The sequence below is a fragment of the Malaclemys terrapin genome, chromosome 2, assembly GCF_027887155.1.
Source record: "Malaclemys terrapin pileata isolate rMalTer1 chromosome 2, rMalTer1.hap1, whole genome shotgun sequence".
In the NCBI taxonomy this organism is placed as follows: domain Eukaryota; kingdom Metazoa; phylum Chordata; order Testudines; family Emydidae; genus Malaclemys; species Malaclemys terrapin.
The window spans coordinates 218,584,283-218,602,943 of NC_071506.1; positions in this window are offsets into that span (position 1 = coordinate 218,584,283).

The following is an 18,661-nucleotide window of genomic DNA, read 5'->3' on the forward strand; positions in this document are numbered from 1 at the left end:
AATGCCCCTTCATCAGACGCAAGTAATGGAAATTTCCAGAGGCAGGTATAAATCAGTATGGAGATAACGAGGTTAGTTCAATCAGGGAGGGTGAGGTGCTCTGCTAGCAGTTGAGGTGTGAAAACCAAGGGAGGAGAAACTGCTTCTGTAGTTGGATAACCATTCACAGTCTTTGTTTAATCCTGATCTGATGGTGTCAAATTTGCAAATGAACTGGAGCTCAGCAGTTTCTCTTTGGAGTCTGGTCCTGAAGTTTTTTTGCTGTAAGATGGCAACCTTTACATCTGCTATTGTGTGGCCAGGGAGGTTGAAGTGTTCTCCTACAGGTTTTTGTATATTGCCATTCCTGATATCTGACTTGTGTCCATTTATCCTCTTGGTAGTGACTATCCAGTTTGGCCAATGTACATAGCAGAGGGGCATTGCTAGCACATGATGGACGTGCAGGTGAATGAGCTGGTGATGTTGTAGCTGATCTGGTTAGATCCTGTGATGGTGTTGCTGGTGTAGATATGTGGGCATAGTTGGCATCGAGGTTTGTTGCATGGGTTGGTTCCTGAGTTAGAGTTGTTATGGTGCAGTGCGTGGTTGCTGGCGAGAATATGCTTAAGGTTGGCGGGTTGTCTGTGGGCGAGGACTGGCCTGCCTCCCAAGGTCTGTGAAAGTGAGGGATCATTGTCCAGGATTGGTTGTAGATCACTGATGATGCGTTGGAGAGGTTTAAGCTGAGGACTGTAGGTGATGGCCAGTGGAGTTCTGTTGGTTTCTTTTTTGGGCCTGTCTTTGTAGCAGGAGGCTTCTGGGTACATGTCTGGCTCTTTATTTCCTTGTGTGGGTATCGTAGTTTTGAGAATGCTTGGTGAAGATCTTGTAGGTGTTGGTCTCTGTTTGAGGGGTTGGAGCAGATGCGGTTGTACCTCAGCGCTTGGCTGTAGACAATGGATCGTGTGGTGTGTCCGGGGTGGAAGCTGGAGGCATGAAGGTAGGCGTAGCGGTCTGTGGGTTTTCGGTATAGGGTGGTGTTAACGTGGCCATCGCTTCTTTGTACTGTGGTGTCTAGGAAGTGGACCTCCCGTGTAGATTGGTCCAGGCTGAGGTTGATGGTGGGGTGGAAGCTGTTGAAATCATGGTGGAATTCTTCCAGGGTCTCCTTCCCATGGGTCCAGATGATGAAGATGTCATCAATGTAGCATAGGTAGAGAAGGGGCGTGAGTGGACGAGAGCTGAGGAAGCATTGTTCCAGGTCAGCCATAAAAATGTTGGCATATTGTGGGGCCATGCGGGTCCCCATGGCGGTGCCACTGGTCTGGAGGTATATATTGTCACCAAATTTGAAATAATTGTGCGTGAGGATAAAGTCACAGAGCTCAGCAACAAGTTGTGCTGTGTCATCATGGAAGAGTGTCAGGTTCCAACAATCGTTTACACTAGGGTAACAGAAGATTATTTTAAAGAGACTCAAACACATTTTTGGAGGGGCTGGATGGTTCATGGGAATGGTCAGGGGCTTTAAATCCTTTCACCTTTGTCATCACTTCAGATCCATTACAGGACAATAACTAAAAGTTGTGTGGCTGTGCAATATTCTGTAGTCACAGTCTAGAGCTGTGAGAAGAAAGGTTTCTGTTTCAGAGGATTTCAAAATTTCAAAGTTCTCCATGAAGGGAATGGAGCCATGGACCCTAAAAGCTTTGAAATCCTTGGCTCCAAAGCAGTCTGCCTGGTGGGCTGCCAGGGAGTCTGGAAGCCCTTGGGGTGTCCAACTGCGAGGCAGTCTGGCAGGTGGGTTGCCAAGGACCTGGGCAGATGAGCTGGCAGGAAACCAGGTAGGTTTCTATTGGAATCCTGCCTGAGTTCTGAAGGAACTTTGTCAAAAACAAACAGTCTCCAAAATATTTTTATTTTGATAAATCAGCAAATTCTGATTGGAAAAATTCTGGCAACACATCTCTTTTAATCAGCTCTATATCAGTCCAATTTCTAATGGACTGGTATTGACATCAGAAAAATACTGCAATGCTTGTATTAACTGGTACCTTTGCTGGCAGCCTAATGGTACGTCTACGCAGCAAAAAAGGCCAATACTAGCAAGTCTCAGAGCCAGGGCAACTGTCTTAGGCTTGCAGGGCTCATGCTGCGGGGTTAAAAGTAATAATGTAGATGTTTTGGGCTTGGGCTGGAGCCTGGATTCTGAAACCATGGTGAGGAGGGAGGGTCTCAGAGCCCAGGTATCAGCCCGAGCCTCAGTGTCGACACTACTATTTTTAGTTCTGCAGTGTGAGACCAAGTCACTTACGCAGGGCTCTGAGACCCGCTGCTCTGGCTTTTTTTATTTTAATTTTTTTGCTATTTAGAAGTACCCTCTGCTAACACCGAATGGACAGAAAAACTAAACTATCGTACTGCCTGAGAGGGGGGGTGTATTACGAATGTGATTTGTCTTTTGCTAAGCAGTGACCATGTGCTAGGTACAAGCACAAAAAGGAAAGTACCTGTCACATAAAGTTCCCATGCTGAAGGGCAGACACAGGTAAGTCCAGGCACAGGAGGTCCAGAGGAGGTGATGGCTTTACAATGTTTGTTATTGCTTGGAATAAATCTCTTCCAGGTCAGCAAGGCACATTGATGGCCCAGCATGGGGAAGCTTGCACTGCCTCTGCCATTGGTGGGCCTCTTCTGTGGATAAAGACTACTTTCTTCTCCGTTTTCTCTTGAGCATCCATTTCAATTCAGTGATAAATTAAAGGTTTTACATTCACAGCATCAGTCTTTTTGTTTTTGTTGTTGGAGAGAATGGTTGAACTATGACAAGGAAATGCATTATAAGGTGATCTGTCAGCGTGATGATTTAGACCTTGAAAGGGGAGAAAAGATGATGAAGAAAATCAGATCTGTGTTGCACTGTGCAAATCCATTATCCCTCTAGCCAGGCAACAGCCCTAGAAATAATCATATTTTTAGTGGTTACTATATTTTAAATAATAGAACAAAAGCTTTATTAACTTCATGAGCAGGTAAGAACTGCTTATGTGAACTATCTCCAGTTGAAAGAGGCCCAGGAGGAGCATGGTCTTCCAAACAGGTTCTCGCTACCTGTTCCGCCACATGCGAATGTCCTGTTTTAAATTTAACTGGCACATCTCATGGGTCATCAGAGCCTTTGCTGAAGTGCTAGGCTCTCAAATGAGGTGTAAAACATGAAGAATCTTGAATAACTCAATTCACTAAAGATCTCAGAACTTTTTGCATGACTAGGACTGTTTAACTCTGGTTTTCTGGCCTAATTCTGGCTTGAGTTCAGCCTAACTAAATTTTGCCTTTGAATTTCCATACTACTGGTATTGGGTGCAATATTCTCTTTTCACTGCCTGTTGAAATTATTCAGTGTTGCATGATCTTACCTACAGGTGTCTGCATTTCAGCGGTAGATAAAGTGTTTGTTTTCTATACAAATCCTGATCTTAATAATGTTGTGGGATCTCAGCACTTCTCAAGATTAGGATAGTAATTTGCAAAGTGCTTTGGGATGAAAAGTGCACTATGCTGTACATATACTGAAAACCTGGTGTGATTGACTGAGTCCAGTTATTTCTCCTAGTCTCTAGTGAGCTGAAGTAGTTGGGTCCCATTGGTTCTCAGTAAGGCTGCAAGTCTGTCATAGAGGTCACGGAAATCATGGATTCTGTGACTTTCTGGGACCTCTGTGACTTTTGCAACCTGCCGGTGTGCCTGACCCCAGGCCAGCTGCACCACCTCCCTCCCGCCTCAACCCAAGCATGAACGGGTGCCCTGGAGCTGCCCCACTTCCCCAAACACCCAAGATTTAGTCAGGGATATATTGTACAAGTCATGGACAGTTCACCGGGCTGTGAATTTTTTTATTATCCATGACCTGTCCATGACTTTTACTAAAAATACCCATGACTAAATCTTAGCCTTAGTTATCAGTTATGCCATGTTGTAAAACCTTTTAGCTCATAGTATGCCACTTCCCTCTACAATGGATTGTGCACTTTTGATGTTTAAAATGGTCTGTAAATAGGTTAATGTACCTATCTTCTTGCCCCCTGGGAGATTTGTGTCTTATCTTTAGGCATTTCTACCAGTAATACTGTTTACATTTCATGGTTGTGACTTCCTCATATGGTAGGTATAGCTTTATTTTCCTGTAGATGTTCCCTGGAGCCAAAGGAGAATGAGGGGGAAATCTTTGCTGTAAAAGTCTTATATTTATGAGGCTCATAGTGACAAGGAGGGGAAAAAATCCTTAGAAAAATAACGCAGGTTTAAAAACAAGCAATATTCACATTTTAAAATGATTTGTGGAGCACAGTATTTTAGGACTATAAAATAAAAATAAAAATCTCTTTGGATGTTGTTAATAAAGCAGGTGGCACATCTTTCAAAATCCCATTTTAGCCAGCCAGTGATTTTCAATGAAACCTGACATGTTCATTTTTGCCAGATTTAGCAGCCCCCAAGGCCTGTTGAAAGTCATCTGAAAAAAGGCCTTTTTAATGGATCAGAGTTTTCTTTGATGAAGCTATAGAAGCTCCCTATATTTATAGAGATTTGGTTCCCTTACATCTGTATTAGTTGAGCAGCAGGCTAACTAAGTGATGTAGCCTAACAAAGTAGGCTGGTTATATAACAGTTTAAAAAAACCAACAGTTTAAACAGTTTAAAAAAAATCCTGGAAAACTTTACAATTGTCCCTTTAAATATTTGCTACTTTATTTTTCTTTTTACCTAAACAATAAGGAAATAGTCCCTTGGAATTTATAACTATATCTACTGTCATCTGAAAAATTTGGATTAGATTGTGAATCTCCAAGAACACACAATGTTGATTAGAGCTGGTTGGGAATTTTTTCGGTAGACTGTTTTCCTGTCAAAAATGTTGACTTGTTGAAACCAAAACTGTTCACAGGAAAGAGTCCGTTTTGATGAATTTTGTGTCGTTTTTTTTTTTAAATAATTGAAATGTCCTGTTTAGGACTTGTTTTAAACTAAAATTTCTGGTTTCCTAGTTCAAATGACTTTTTGTTTCAAAAATTCAGCTAATCTAATTGAGTCAACAGCTAAACAGAACATTTCAAAATTATTGAAATGAATTATTTTGATTGACCTAAAATGACTTTTTCATATGGTGGTTCATACAATTTTTTGCTTTTTCATCTTTTTTTCTCCATCTCTAAATTGGACAGTAAATATTTTTCAAAATCTTGAATATTTTCCTAGGATGGGAAAACCATTTCCTGAACAGCCCTAATCTAAATCTCCCTGAGATTTACAAAGCAAACAAAGATTGATTACATACAAGGGTAAGGGCTGTTATTCAAATTTTGTCTGTTTGGGATCAAAGTATATAGAAACTGCCCCTTAGATGATTCACATTTCTCTATTGCAACCGGTGAAATTGTAAATACAAAAGCATGTATAATATGAATTACACAGGCCTGGGGACTCCAGGTCCCATCATGCCCCACTTTTCTTAGTTGAGGGACTTTTCTCTCCAACCAGAAGTGTTCTGAGAATGGATCAAATGCCACAGGAGTGGTTTGGTGCAGCATCTGTGGCTGTCTTAGTTGAGGTGTGGATGTGACATCTTGAAATTGGAAGTAGGAAAAAGGCCTGAAAACAATACCATACAGCAGTGGTGCCCATCAGGGTAATCTGATTGTAGGCTGTGAGACATTTTGCTGACATTGACCATCCGCAGGCGCAGCCCTCCGCAGCTCCCAGTCACCATGGTTCGCCATTCCTGGCCAATGGGAGCTGTGGGAAGTGGTGGCAGCATGCCCCTGTGGTTTCCCACAGCTCCCATTGGCCGGGAACTGCGAACCATTGTCACTAGGAGTTGTGGAGGGCCGTGCCTGCAGATGGTCAAAGTTAGCAAAATGTCTCGCGGCCTACAATCAGATTACCCTGATGGGCCACATGCAGGCTGCAGGTTGCCCACCACTGTTATACAGGAATAATAAGTTTTGAAGATGTCATTGTTTGGATGCTTGTTACCTGCCTGGATTCATAAACTCACCCACATTCTTCCTGCAGGATAGTGCAAGAGAACGAATTTGTGATTTTCTGCCCTTTTCTTTTATAATCCAATGAACCTTTGACTTGGATTCTTTTTAAGATCACTGTTCAAAGTAAAGTTTATCCAAAAGGTGAGGAAGTCAACATGGAGTCCAGTGGTGAAGGTGGATCCATGCACTTTCTTCCCCCATTAGTGTTTGCTAAAATGCAAAGTGTTCTGTTCCCTGCCATCTCCTCCCCCTACTGTCTTGAGGACCCTGTTTACTAGTTATATATAAATTGGGGTAAATACACATTCCTTTGTTTGGGATAAATCTATTTAACAACTTTTGCCTAGTCAAGGCTCTGTGCTTTTGAACACAGGCTAATATCGTACAAGGGAGATTCCTAACTTTATATATAATGTTGATACATACATTTCACCATGATAATATTGACCAACAAATTGTTAGTTTTCAAATGCTACCTAACAAGGCATCTTTTGTAAAACATTATTACAATATCATGTAGGGTGTGAATATGGGAGTGCTTTTGGTCACAATTGCTACATTTGATTTGTGAACATCTTTCTACAGTTCTGCCACTTCCATTGGTCGGTCTGCACAGGAGTATTCACTTTTATCTCCAAGCTACAGTGACTCTGTTTGACACAGAATATTTGAAGTGTCCATGAGAAGCCTCTTGTAGAAGATGTGCCTTTGAACTTGCATTGAGTGTGAATGATCAACACTAGGCAACTTTCTTTTTTCTTCATTCTTCTTCCTTTTCCTTACATGTCAATACTTTTGCATTGGCACTCTTCCTTTCTTTTCTCTCCATTGATGTGCAGTGCTGGAATCCTTTTATTCATAGTGTTGAATTGGATAAGGGAGAGAATCTACCCTCCCCTTACCTTGTTTGACATTTTAAAGTATAGCTGTATAATTAACCTCTACCTTTAAATGCAATAATTGCAGCATCCTGATTTAAGGTCAGAGGAATTATTTGGGCCAGACCGTGCCCTGGTAGCTTTCTACCACACACCTTAAACAAGTCAGTAGGAGTTATTCTGAAAATATCTGGGAATTTTATAAAATACAGCCTGAATATTCTAGAACTGTGTGAAATTCTGTGGTTTAAGTTTGCAGGCAGCTTATTCAAATATTTTTGTTTGTCTGTTTCTTGTGTCTTGCTTTGAACACCAGGTGAAAAATGAAACTCATTTGAAACTACCAAGCTTTTCTGGTGTTGGATTGAAATCACGTGAAGCCAAGAGTTTTTGGATTTTTATCCAAAACTGTAATTGGGTCCAAGTTTGTATTAAATTCAGTCCACCTATAACAGGAGCATGTGAACCTTTACTGAACCTGGCACAAGTTTTGCACATCTCTAAATATACCTCTTCCATTTCACATCTGGACTCCAGGAACCATGCTCAGTGAAGTGTTTGATCTTACAAGCTGCAGACTGAAGAGTTCCCATGTGACTGGGAGGCTTCATAAGGTAATTACTGAGTAGAGGGGCTGACATGGAAACCTTTAGTCCAGTGAACACTATACTCCTCCTCCTTTCAACCTTTAGATTGCAAAGAGTTTTGGTTATCTAGAGCTCAGAAATGAAGTTTATCTTGCTGTGAAGCAAGGATCTTGCAAGCACCACTGACAAACCCTCAGAACTTTAAGCAAGTAGCTCCACATTTTCTATTCCCCACTTTTTAAAAACCAGAGAAATTAAATGTTACTCCCTTACACTGCCTACCCTCCCCCAAAAAGAAGCAAGCAAGCAGGACTGTTTATGCAGCACTGAGATTGCAAAATAAAATACCCAAAGACCAAAAAAGTGAAAGTACCTATTTGGATTAAAGGAGGGAAATTCTACAATTGCTTCTTTTAACTTCATTACTAAGGAAATTTAGATGAAAAATATTGTACAAATAAACAATTACAAGTTTAAATCTTTATTGGGGCTATAAAAGACAACGCTACCAAACTTTCATGTACTCATTACTGTTAAATTAAAAATAACCTAAGACGGGCAAAACCTGGTATCATTTATCTGAAATCAGAATTGGGGGTTTAAAGTGAACCTAGACCTCCAGATCTGAATTATTTTTGATTTGGGTATTGCAAAACCCAAACCCAACAAACTAGATTTTTTGTAAAAGCAAAATCTCCCTGGTTTTGTTCTTACAGGAATGCTGTATTCTAATTTTCAGAACTCTCAAGTTAGGGCTGAGGGAAAAACGTTTTGGGCTGTGAGAGTTGTATTTCTTTCTGCACTGATAAACTTGACATCAGTGTGTTTTAACCAGCATACCAGGCAGTTGTTTTGAAATTATTTTGGTTTAGAATATTTCTCTTGTTCAGATTTGTAGTGTAGTTATGCATTTTTTTTATTATGTCCATCTTTTGTTTTCACTAATCCTTAGAGTTCAGGACATATGCTGGCAGTCTGACATGTTTGCCCTGCAAAACTAAGATTTTAAAATAACCATTTTCCACCTTCTTTGTTTTCTTGATGATAAATCTGGAAGGACATGAATTTTCTGCCTTTCTAAAACCAGTTCTTAGTGTGATGAAGACATGGAATTCTCATAGGAATGTGCTAAACTAGTTAAGCTGACTTTCTGCTTTCCCCCACCCATCCCTCAGCCCACTCCAACAACTCACTGACAGAGTGCTAGGCCTTTCTGTTATTTATATTGTCTTATGTTAATTCTTCAAGTACATTTTGGGCAAATGAAAGGTCCTAGACTAATGATCCTAAACTCATATTCCTAGAAGTCTTATTTACTCACAATGTAATATTCCCTATGCTGGTGATTGTGTATGCTTCATTCGTAGCTGACACATCGGTAGGAGTAAAGGATAATTCCACTTCCCTGCTCACTTATTTATTAGCTTCTCTGAGACTGCTAACAAGGGACCTTATCCTGCAAATACCTGTTCATGTGAGTAGTCCTTATCTATGTGTATAGTCTAATTAAATGGGGTTAGTAGTAATTAGGACTACTTGCGAGTAAGAATTTGCAAAGATGGAGACCAGTGGTACCAGGAGTCATGACACTTCTCTGCATAGTGTGGTGGATATTTGTATCTTTGTCTAGATCTTCACTTAACTTTCTGTTTCAGATTCTCTCTTTCCAAACCAGGTGGGTGGCCCAATAGGCATACATTTTTATGCTTCTAAGTATTTTCTAATGACTCAGCTTTGAAATTAAATGAAACCTTATCGTGAATCATAGCTGTGATCTGTTTAAGTTTCTTTTTAAGCCCAAAATTATATTCTTCCAGTGACTCTGTCCTTTCTTCCATCCCTCTGAATCTTATTTCAAGCTTATCAAACAGCTGATGGAAGAGTCCATTTTAAGTCCATTACTTATCTTTTTAAAATTATAGTCTTATGAGCTTTATCTCCACCATCCAGCCACACTTTTGTCTGAGTGGCTATTCTGCAAAGTGTGAACCAGAAGCAAGGCATGGACAAATGCTCAACCAAGACTAGCTGTACCATGAGGACAGGAAAAAGGAGTTGCGTAGGCTAGCAAAAAGTTCAGTAACTGTTTATGTGGGACACCGTAAGCTACCAGGGTAGACATTTGCTTGTATGCCTATGAGGCTAGAACCCCTGGAAGTCATCAAGTACCTAATGTTGTTTCTGTTACTAATTTTTTTCCACAGTTCTTCAGTTGCTCTTACAAATAATTCCTTTGTAGAAATATTTCCAGATGTAATTGCTCTTGCCTTTTTCCAACAACCGAGAAGCAGTGTTTATTCCCCAAATCCAAAAACAAATAGTGACATTTCTTTTTGTTGGACTGTTTCTCAAACGTAATATATTTTGTTATTTTATAATAAATATACTAAAGCACAGTATGGAACAACCTTGGTTTAAACAGGCACAGCTCCATTAATTTCAATGGTTATTTCAGGGCTGAATTTGGCTATGTATATCTTCTCTCTGAACTGTGCACAAAGGTAAATATTTTAGCTTTTTAAAATAAAAAATTAACAGAAGTAATGTGTAATCAATAGAAGGGACTCCATTGACTTTACCAGGAGTTGGATAGGACTCTGAGAATACTGCTTTGTTCTATTCTACTTATGTTCAGAATTCCTCCAGTCATTATGTCCAGCTTTGTATAGGTTTTGAAACATTCATATAAAGTGTTTCAAAAAGTACAAATCACCATGCTTGTTATGTGATTTTAATATACTAGAATCCTCTCTTATTGCAGCTAACATTCTCATGTAAGTCTTATTCCTTACATTCCCATGTAAGGCCTATTGAATTAATGTAAACATGAATTACCTAAAATATATACATAATTAAAATAAACAATCCCACACCAAAATTAGATGTCTGTCCAAGCTACCTCAAACTAATGCAAGACTTAATACATTGGTAAGTGAGGTTATTAGTCATGCCCAATTAGCAGGACAAGGATAAGAAGAAAAACACTGTCGATTTTCTCAAATAGTTGAGGCAATGATGTGAGATTTCTATTACGTTTGAAGAAAGGCTCTAGATAATGGCAGAACCAAGGTTTGGCAGGAAGGGAGCAGAAAGTTTGGTGTATCATACTGACTGTCAGACACATGCAATTGATTCTAACCTTTACTTTATCTAGGAGGGATCATTAGCAGCCTTGCTTTCTGCTTTCTTAGCTGTGAAGCAAGTATGGCTTTATTACTGGCAGCACCACAACTACCTTGCAACAGGTGCTTTGTTCAGACTCCTCAGTCTTGGGTCCATATTTCATTCTGTTTCACACAGATTGTGCATTGTCACACAATCTGTTGCTTTAAATTAATATCAGAAGTACAATAACGAGATAGTTGTGAAACTGCTTACAGTTAACGCTATTTTCACACCCGTTGACAACTGCTGCCAGGTTCTTTTGTTGCACTAATGTAAACCTGGAGGGAGTCAAAATTGTAAGCAGTTTTCCTTCATAATCTTAGAGAGAAACTGCAGCTTCTCTGTAATATCCAAGACTGTTAAATCTGATAGTCTGTATGATTTGCTTTTTATATAATTGTAGATAAACATAATTTTAAATATAATTTCTGACATTTATTTTTGAAAATTCTTAAAATGCTTATAGAACCACCAGAACCATTATTTATTTTCCTCCTAAGCAAATATTTCTATCTGAAACTGTGGAAAATGTAAGAAGAAAAATGGTGTGCCTTTTCCTTAGTAGAGAAATCATTTAATGGGAGACTGCCAATATTTTGTTATGACTTTCTAATAAAGTTTGCCATAGCAAACAAACCTAACTCATTGATCAAAGAAGCCATATTACATGACCACAAAAGGACTTACAGAATACCACTCCTATTAATTACATAACCTAAGAAGTTGTAAACATGTAAAATGCAAGACCTATGACCACAAAGAAGGAACCAATACATTTTAGTCTAAAGGCGAAAATTCTGTTCTCATATACACTGATGTAAAACCAGAATGACTGCATTGGCTTCAAATATTTCCAATCTTCATTAGAATTTCATAACAAAACCCATCACGCATTGCTCAAAGCCACCTGTTCTTCATCAACATACAGATCCTTTGCAGGTACCAAAAATCTGGGTGCTAGCATTGGCTGTCTGTTGAGAAAGAGTCCTAATGAAGAGGGGAAGAAAAGGGGAGAAATATTTTTGCATGCGTTCCTGTAATCTTGGCATTGTGCATTTCCTTGTGTCATTTTGGTCAACTCACTTTCAGCTGTCAACAGCCACCATTTGCTTGCACTGTTAATAATCCAACGAAATCACCTATGCTTTGTTGCTATTCATTTTTTTTTAATTTTTTTGTAGCACTGGGAAGCCCCAGCCATGGACCAGAACCCTGTTGAACTTGGCAGTGTACAAAGAAGGAACAAAAAACCCAGTCCCTGTCCCAAAGAGCTTTCAAGCTAAGTTCGTGCATGTTCTTCAAACCCTTATGACCTTATTTCTTTAAAAAAAGAAGAAGAAAAAAATCCTTAAGAAAAGGATAAATTACAAACATGCTACATAAGTTTGCCTAGATATGATTGTGTTTCTCAGCTCTCTACTATTGTACTTTATTACATATTTCCATGCCTTAACCTATACTGGGACTGATTCTGATCCCATGATGTTAATGGCAACAGTATAATTGGCTTCAGTGGAAGAAGAACCAGATCATTGTTAGTATGATAGCTGTTTCCTTTGCTAATATCTCATGAGGGAATCTTTCAAATATTTATATGTTAATTCTCACTATTTTGTGTGTGAACAAACATTCCATTAAAATAAAAATTCTGGCACAATCCTTGATATCTATGGATGGAAAGTGCTAACTAGCTAGCTACTTGTATGGCCCACATCACTGCACCATCTGAGCAACTCATAAACATTAACAGATTTATCCTCAGTACACTCTTGTGACGTATGAAAGTATTATCCCTATTTTGCTTTAGCAGATGAGAAAATGAGGTACAGAAAGGTTAAGTCCAAGCTGAGTTCCTCAACCATAAGACTACCTTTCTTCCTTATATGATTGTCAAGTTGGCTATATGATTGAGGAAGAAAAAGCATCATTTAGCCTAGAATAGAGAGACAATCAAAGAAGCTTAAAATTTAAGGGGAGAGGGATGGGGTGAGAGGAGAGAGAAAACAGGAACAAATCTGCCTGTACAAACTGTATTGACACTGGAGAAAGTCACCACTCTTACGGATTTTGTTGGAGATAATAGTAGTTACCACCACAGTAATAATAAAGCTGTTTTGTCCATGTGTAAAAAGTAAGAAAAAAAGAAACATAGCAATTCAATTTGGCTTTATCTTTGCAAACTTAAAATTGTGAAATCCTAGTTCTATTAAAATCAAAGAAAACACTCCCATTTAGCTCATTAGGGCCAGGATTTCAATCAAGGTTTTTCTGATGTAAGTCCAATGTAAATTGGACTAATCTTGTTTTGTAGCGAGTGGTAGTTTTACCACTGACTTCAATGGCAACAGTATGGGGCCCATTGATTTGGGTCTTATCCTGAAGTTAATGAGAATATTGTCTTAAATTAGGTCATATAGTTCATCCTTACTGAGATATAGTTCACTTTCTATTTAATAACTTTCTTGTTTTATGATTATAACAGGATCAGTTCCATTGTCTGTTTAGAAGTGAAATAATTGTCTTTCAATTTGCAAATTAAGGAATGCATAAAGTGACGCACTATACAATGTGCTCAACCATACTGGGCTAAATCTGTTTCTGGTGTGATTCTCATTGACTTCAGAGGAGTTACAGTAGAATTGAATTTCTCCAATTGTTTCTAAACCAGAACAGAAACAGAGTTTTATAAATCAAAAAACATTTGCATGATAACATTTACCAAGTTTATCTTACAAGGATTTTAACTAAAGTCGATTAGCAATCTGTAGCCAAAATGTGTCTTAAGAGGGATGAAGATCTTGTCTGAGATGCTGAAACAAAAATACTAGAAGGTTGTTTAATATTTATGTAATCCCTCTGAGCATATCAATCTTATTTTGTGAAAACTTCCTTGTAACAGAACCTCTTTTTCAAAGGAAAATATAGCCTAAAGAGCATACACGAACTTCATTTCAAAAGCCTGGAGAGATCTTCTCATTGAGATTCTTAGAAATAACTGGTTCTCCTTTCTTGAAGACAAATTAGTAAAAGAGTACTACAAGATTGGAATGTAAGAGAATTGCCAGGATCTCAAATTACTACTGTAGTTTTGAATGAAGAAATAGTTCATACAGTGTATGCTATCCAACAATATGCAGTCCATTTACTATACAGATATGCATCCATTTGTGGAGTTTGGCAGGCTGAGCATTCTTTACATACATATCTGGCTCTTTTATTTTTCTACTTGCATTTTGGCATACAATAATATGCTGTATATTACTGGCATATATAAAAATACACGTTATCAATTATGTGCTTTATTGTATTACTGTAATTTAAAAAAAGAATAACGTAGTCAAAGATGCACATTAAATTCCCTGACAAAAAATCTTTATGAAGTGTTAAGGTTGACATTGGATCTCAATGGAGTCCAGTAAACACCTAAAGAAAGTATACACATATAAATAAATAGACTGAAGTAGCAGCTAACAGATCTAGCCAGTTTCCCACTAGCAGATGTAACCTTTCTCACTATCTTCCCACTCAACCTTCACTTTGCCAGCATGTTTTGTTTTATATTCAGATTGTTAATTTTGTATATTGTTTTGAAAGCAGTAAATCCAGGGTAAATTATTTCAGAATTCTATAGATTATAATAGGAGTTGTCTAATTGGAAAACAAGAAGCTTTCAGGAAAGTGTAAAATCTCATTTCCTGTTCAAGGGATCCATGTCCAATATACAATAGTAATAACATTGTTTGCTGCAGAAAAATGACTTGTTAGTTGCTGCACAGTACAGCTAGTATATTTAAAAATACAAACTTGTAACTGGATGTTGACCTTGTATAAACCTAACTGCATTGATCTGTTTGGCGAAATCATTCTAATTATATTCATAAACATATTCTCCTCCACCTATATATAATGCTGTGGACTTGTCTTCACTAAAATATGTTTCATGTTTGAACATGATTATAAAGTCAAATTATCTAACCCAGTGCTGATCCAGACTGACTGGTCATTGTAGATGGGGAAAATTTAGTGTATGTCTTCACTGCTGAGTTTACCCAGGTCTGGGAATTTGAGTTAGCCAAGCTTGGGTGTGAGCATTCACACTGCTATGACACATTGGATTCATAGCCATGTAGCCACATCCAAGCTGGTGTTGCAATAGCCCACATTAGGTTCTAGGATTTCTGTGGGCCTATCCCATGATTCTTAGCACTGCAGTAAACTGCTTTTTCTTTTAATCAGTTCATGTGTATTATGGAAGAACTTGTCTGACCTTCCCAGACGCCTATGCAGAACTTTTCTTAGCTCATCATTTCAGTAAACAAAGGCACTTTCAGCTCAGCATGCTACACGCTGTCATCCCTGCTTTCATTCCAGCTGGTGCCAAATCATTGATCCAGCTCAGGCTGATGACCTGTTGGAATTAAAGCAACTCTCGCTTTGGGAACAGCAAGCAAATGCAGGACATGAGGCATGGTGGAAGGAATTTTGACAGTGTCTTGTCAGCCTGAGAAGATGGTGTTCCTTGATGAGGAGGTCATGAAGGCTCCTGATGCAAGTTGTAGTAGCTGCAGCTTTCCCAGTATGCTGACCAGTGGTTCTGGAGAAGGACCACAAGCACCGGCTGTTGGGACTACATTGTCATCCAGACCTGGTAAGAACAGCATTGGGCCCAGAATGTTTCCGTATGGAAATCTAACTTCATAGAGCTGTATGTGCAACTTACCCCAACCCTTCAGCTCCAAGACATGCAGATGAGTGAGGCTACTGCAGTCCAGAAGCAGGTTGCTATTGCCATCGGAAGAGTAGCACCCCAGACTGCTAGAGGTCAGTGGCTAATCAGTTTGGCATTTTCAAGTAGACTGTCAGTGCTTTCATGATGGAGGTTTTGTGAGGTGATCATTGCTGTGGTACACCTATGTACAGTGAAGATTACTAATGTCCCTGAAATAATAGCAGGCCTTGAATGAATGGTGTTCCTGAAATGTGCTGAGACCAATGATAGCACACATCCATGATAGTAGAACAATATCGGTTCCATCAGCAACATCAGGGAAGTGGAGAGTCAGTAGCACAGTTTTTTGCTGCTCTAATGAAATTGTCAGAACATTGTCACTTTGGACAAACATTAAGTGGTGTCCGGCCTGACCAGTTAATCTCTAGATTTTGCAAGGACCAGGTCCAGAAGAAGTTAATGACTATATTGATGCTTACTTCAATAGTCTTTTTGAATGTATCAGTTGCAACAGAAACCACAGAAAAGGATTCTCTGGAATTTAGTGTGAACCGAGAAACTAATCTCCTGAATCGGCAAGACAGCGGTCCATGGGGATGTAAAGAATTTCTGTGTGGCCATTGTGTGCAAACTACGCATGCTGAGAAGGATTACTGGGCACATCAGGTTATTTTCAGAAAGTGTCAGAAGAAAGGACACATTTCCATGACCTGTTGTACAAGTCAATGACCAGCAACACAAAGTAACCATACACCCAAGAAAACACCTATGAAGACTGAACATAAAAATGGAGGACAGGAGTTGGGAATTTATAATGTGGAAAAAGACAAGAGCTCTAATGACACTGACCAAGGCCTAGCCCTATACATGTAATCCGAAGCTTGAGTCAGAGATGGCATCAGGGTCACACACTGGATCGAAGGAGTTTCTACGAGAAAATAGCGTGATGCAGGAGCTGCCATCTCTCTGACTGCTGCATCTACCAATCATCAGACTTTGTCACAACTTCTTCTGGAAGAAACCTCCACAGTTTTAAAGATTTGTACTGGGGAAAAAATTAGTTCCAAAAGGAATATGCCAGTGAAAGTTCAAGTTCAAGAGATGGACAATCAGTTTTATCCTTGTATGTGATTGATGGGATGTATCACCATTATTTGGCAGATCTTGGCTTGAGAAGCTCAAGGTGAATTGGACTGAGATCAAAGTGATCATAAAAGCACCTCAATCTTCAAGAAACACTGGACAGGCATTCCAAATATTTTGAAAGAGAACTTGGACAGATGAGAAAAGTCTTAGTGAAGCTCACAGTTAAGTGTGCCAGCCAGCCAAAATATTGCAAGCCCAGAGTTGTGTCTTATGCTCTGAAGCCTCTGGTGGAAGCTGATTCAGACCATGTAGTGAACACTGGAGTCCTGTCACTGGTTTCACACAGTGAGTGGGCTACATTCATCATACCAGTGATCCAGAAGGATGGCTCCATCAACATTTGTGGAAATTTCAAAGTGACACTGAATCCATTTTTATGTGCAGACCAGTGTGCATTGCGTCATTGGAGTTTTGTTTGTGAGGACAGTGTTTCAGTAAACTGGATTTGCTCATTCATACCTAGTAATGGAGATTGATCTGGCATCTCTCAAAAATCTCAGACCACTCTCAGGAAGGCTTATTTTGTTACAACAGTTTGTCTTTCAGTATCACATTGGCACCTGCCCTGTTCCAGGAAGCAGTGAATGAGATTCTGAAAGCAGTGAATGGAGTTCAATGTTTGGATGACAGCCTTGTTACAAGAAAGGATCAAGAGGATTATCTTCAAAATTTGGATGCTATTTTGCAATGTTTGGAAGACCATGGTCTGAGAGTAATTCAAGACAAATATGAGTTTTTCAAACCTTCAGTTGGATATCTAAGACAGTGATTGATGGCATAGGCTTAAGGAAATCACCAGTGAAAGAGAAGGCATTTCTTCAAGCACCACCAACACCAGAGCATGTCAGTTATGTTCATTTTTAGGACTGCTCTACTACTATGGTAAATTTCTGCCTAATCTGGCAACAGTATTGGCATCTTTACATGAACTGTTGCACTCTTTAGTCTACTTCCATTTTTTCTTGCATGTAAGTGTGCGTTTAAGGAAGCAAAGAAACTGTTGATATCAGCAGATGTTCTTGTGCACTTTGACATTTCACTGTCATTGCAATTCATCTGTGATGCTTCATCATATGAAATGGATGCAGTTCTGTCCCACATTTTTCCTCATGGCATGGAGAAAGCAATTGTCTTAGCTTCATGAACACTCACTATGCCTGAGAAGAACTATGCACAAATAGTGAGAAGCTCTCAGCATTCTCTTTGGACTTCATAAAGTTCATACCTAGCTATATGGTAGACATTTGACCTTGCTGATGGATCATCACATCTTGCTTTCAGTTCTTGGACCGCAACATGGAATTCCATCATTAGCTGCTGCTTGTATGCAACGATGGAGATTGCTACATTCAGCTCCTTCCTATTATTCAGTTCCATAAAGAGACTCATCACAGCAATGCGGATGGGCTGTCGTGCTTGCCATGCCCAAGCTCCTGTCAATGCACAGAAACTTTAAACTAAGTGTTCTATCTCAATTTTGATGGATAGGTTACCCTTTACTAGTGCAGACATCAAGAAAGAAACTGTTAAGGATGATGTGCTTTCTCTTGTGTAAAGAATGATTATGCAAGGTACAGTGACGGATGAGAAGAATCCCTGGTTTACACAGTTTGTCATGTCAACATGAACTATCTGTAAATTACAGTTGCTTTCTATGGGAAATGCGAGTGATAATTCTGAAATCATTTCAATCTCAGGTTTTTGAAACTCTTCATGAAGGTCATTTTGGCATTTTACGGATGAAGGTCATAACCCAGAGTCATGTCTGGTGGCCAGGGATCAACAAAGACATTGACAGGAAGACCAATTGCTATACTGAGTGTCAGCAAATTCATCATGATCCTGGCCCAATTTGTCTACACCCTTGGTTGTGGCCTCAGCTTCCTTTGGACACATATTCATTTGGACATGCCAGATCTTTAGAAGGTTATATGTTTTTGACTCATTCGAAATGGCCAGAAATTTTCAGAATGACTTCTACACCTACCAAGACCACTGAATATCTTTGTACCTTGTTTAGCCTATTTGATTTTCTGTTAGTTGGTGAGTGACAATGGACCTCAATTCTGTTCTGTTCTGAAGAATTTCAAAGATTTCTAGCTTCAGATGGAGTTCAGCACATACATT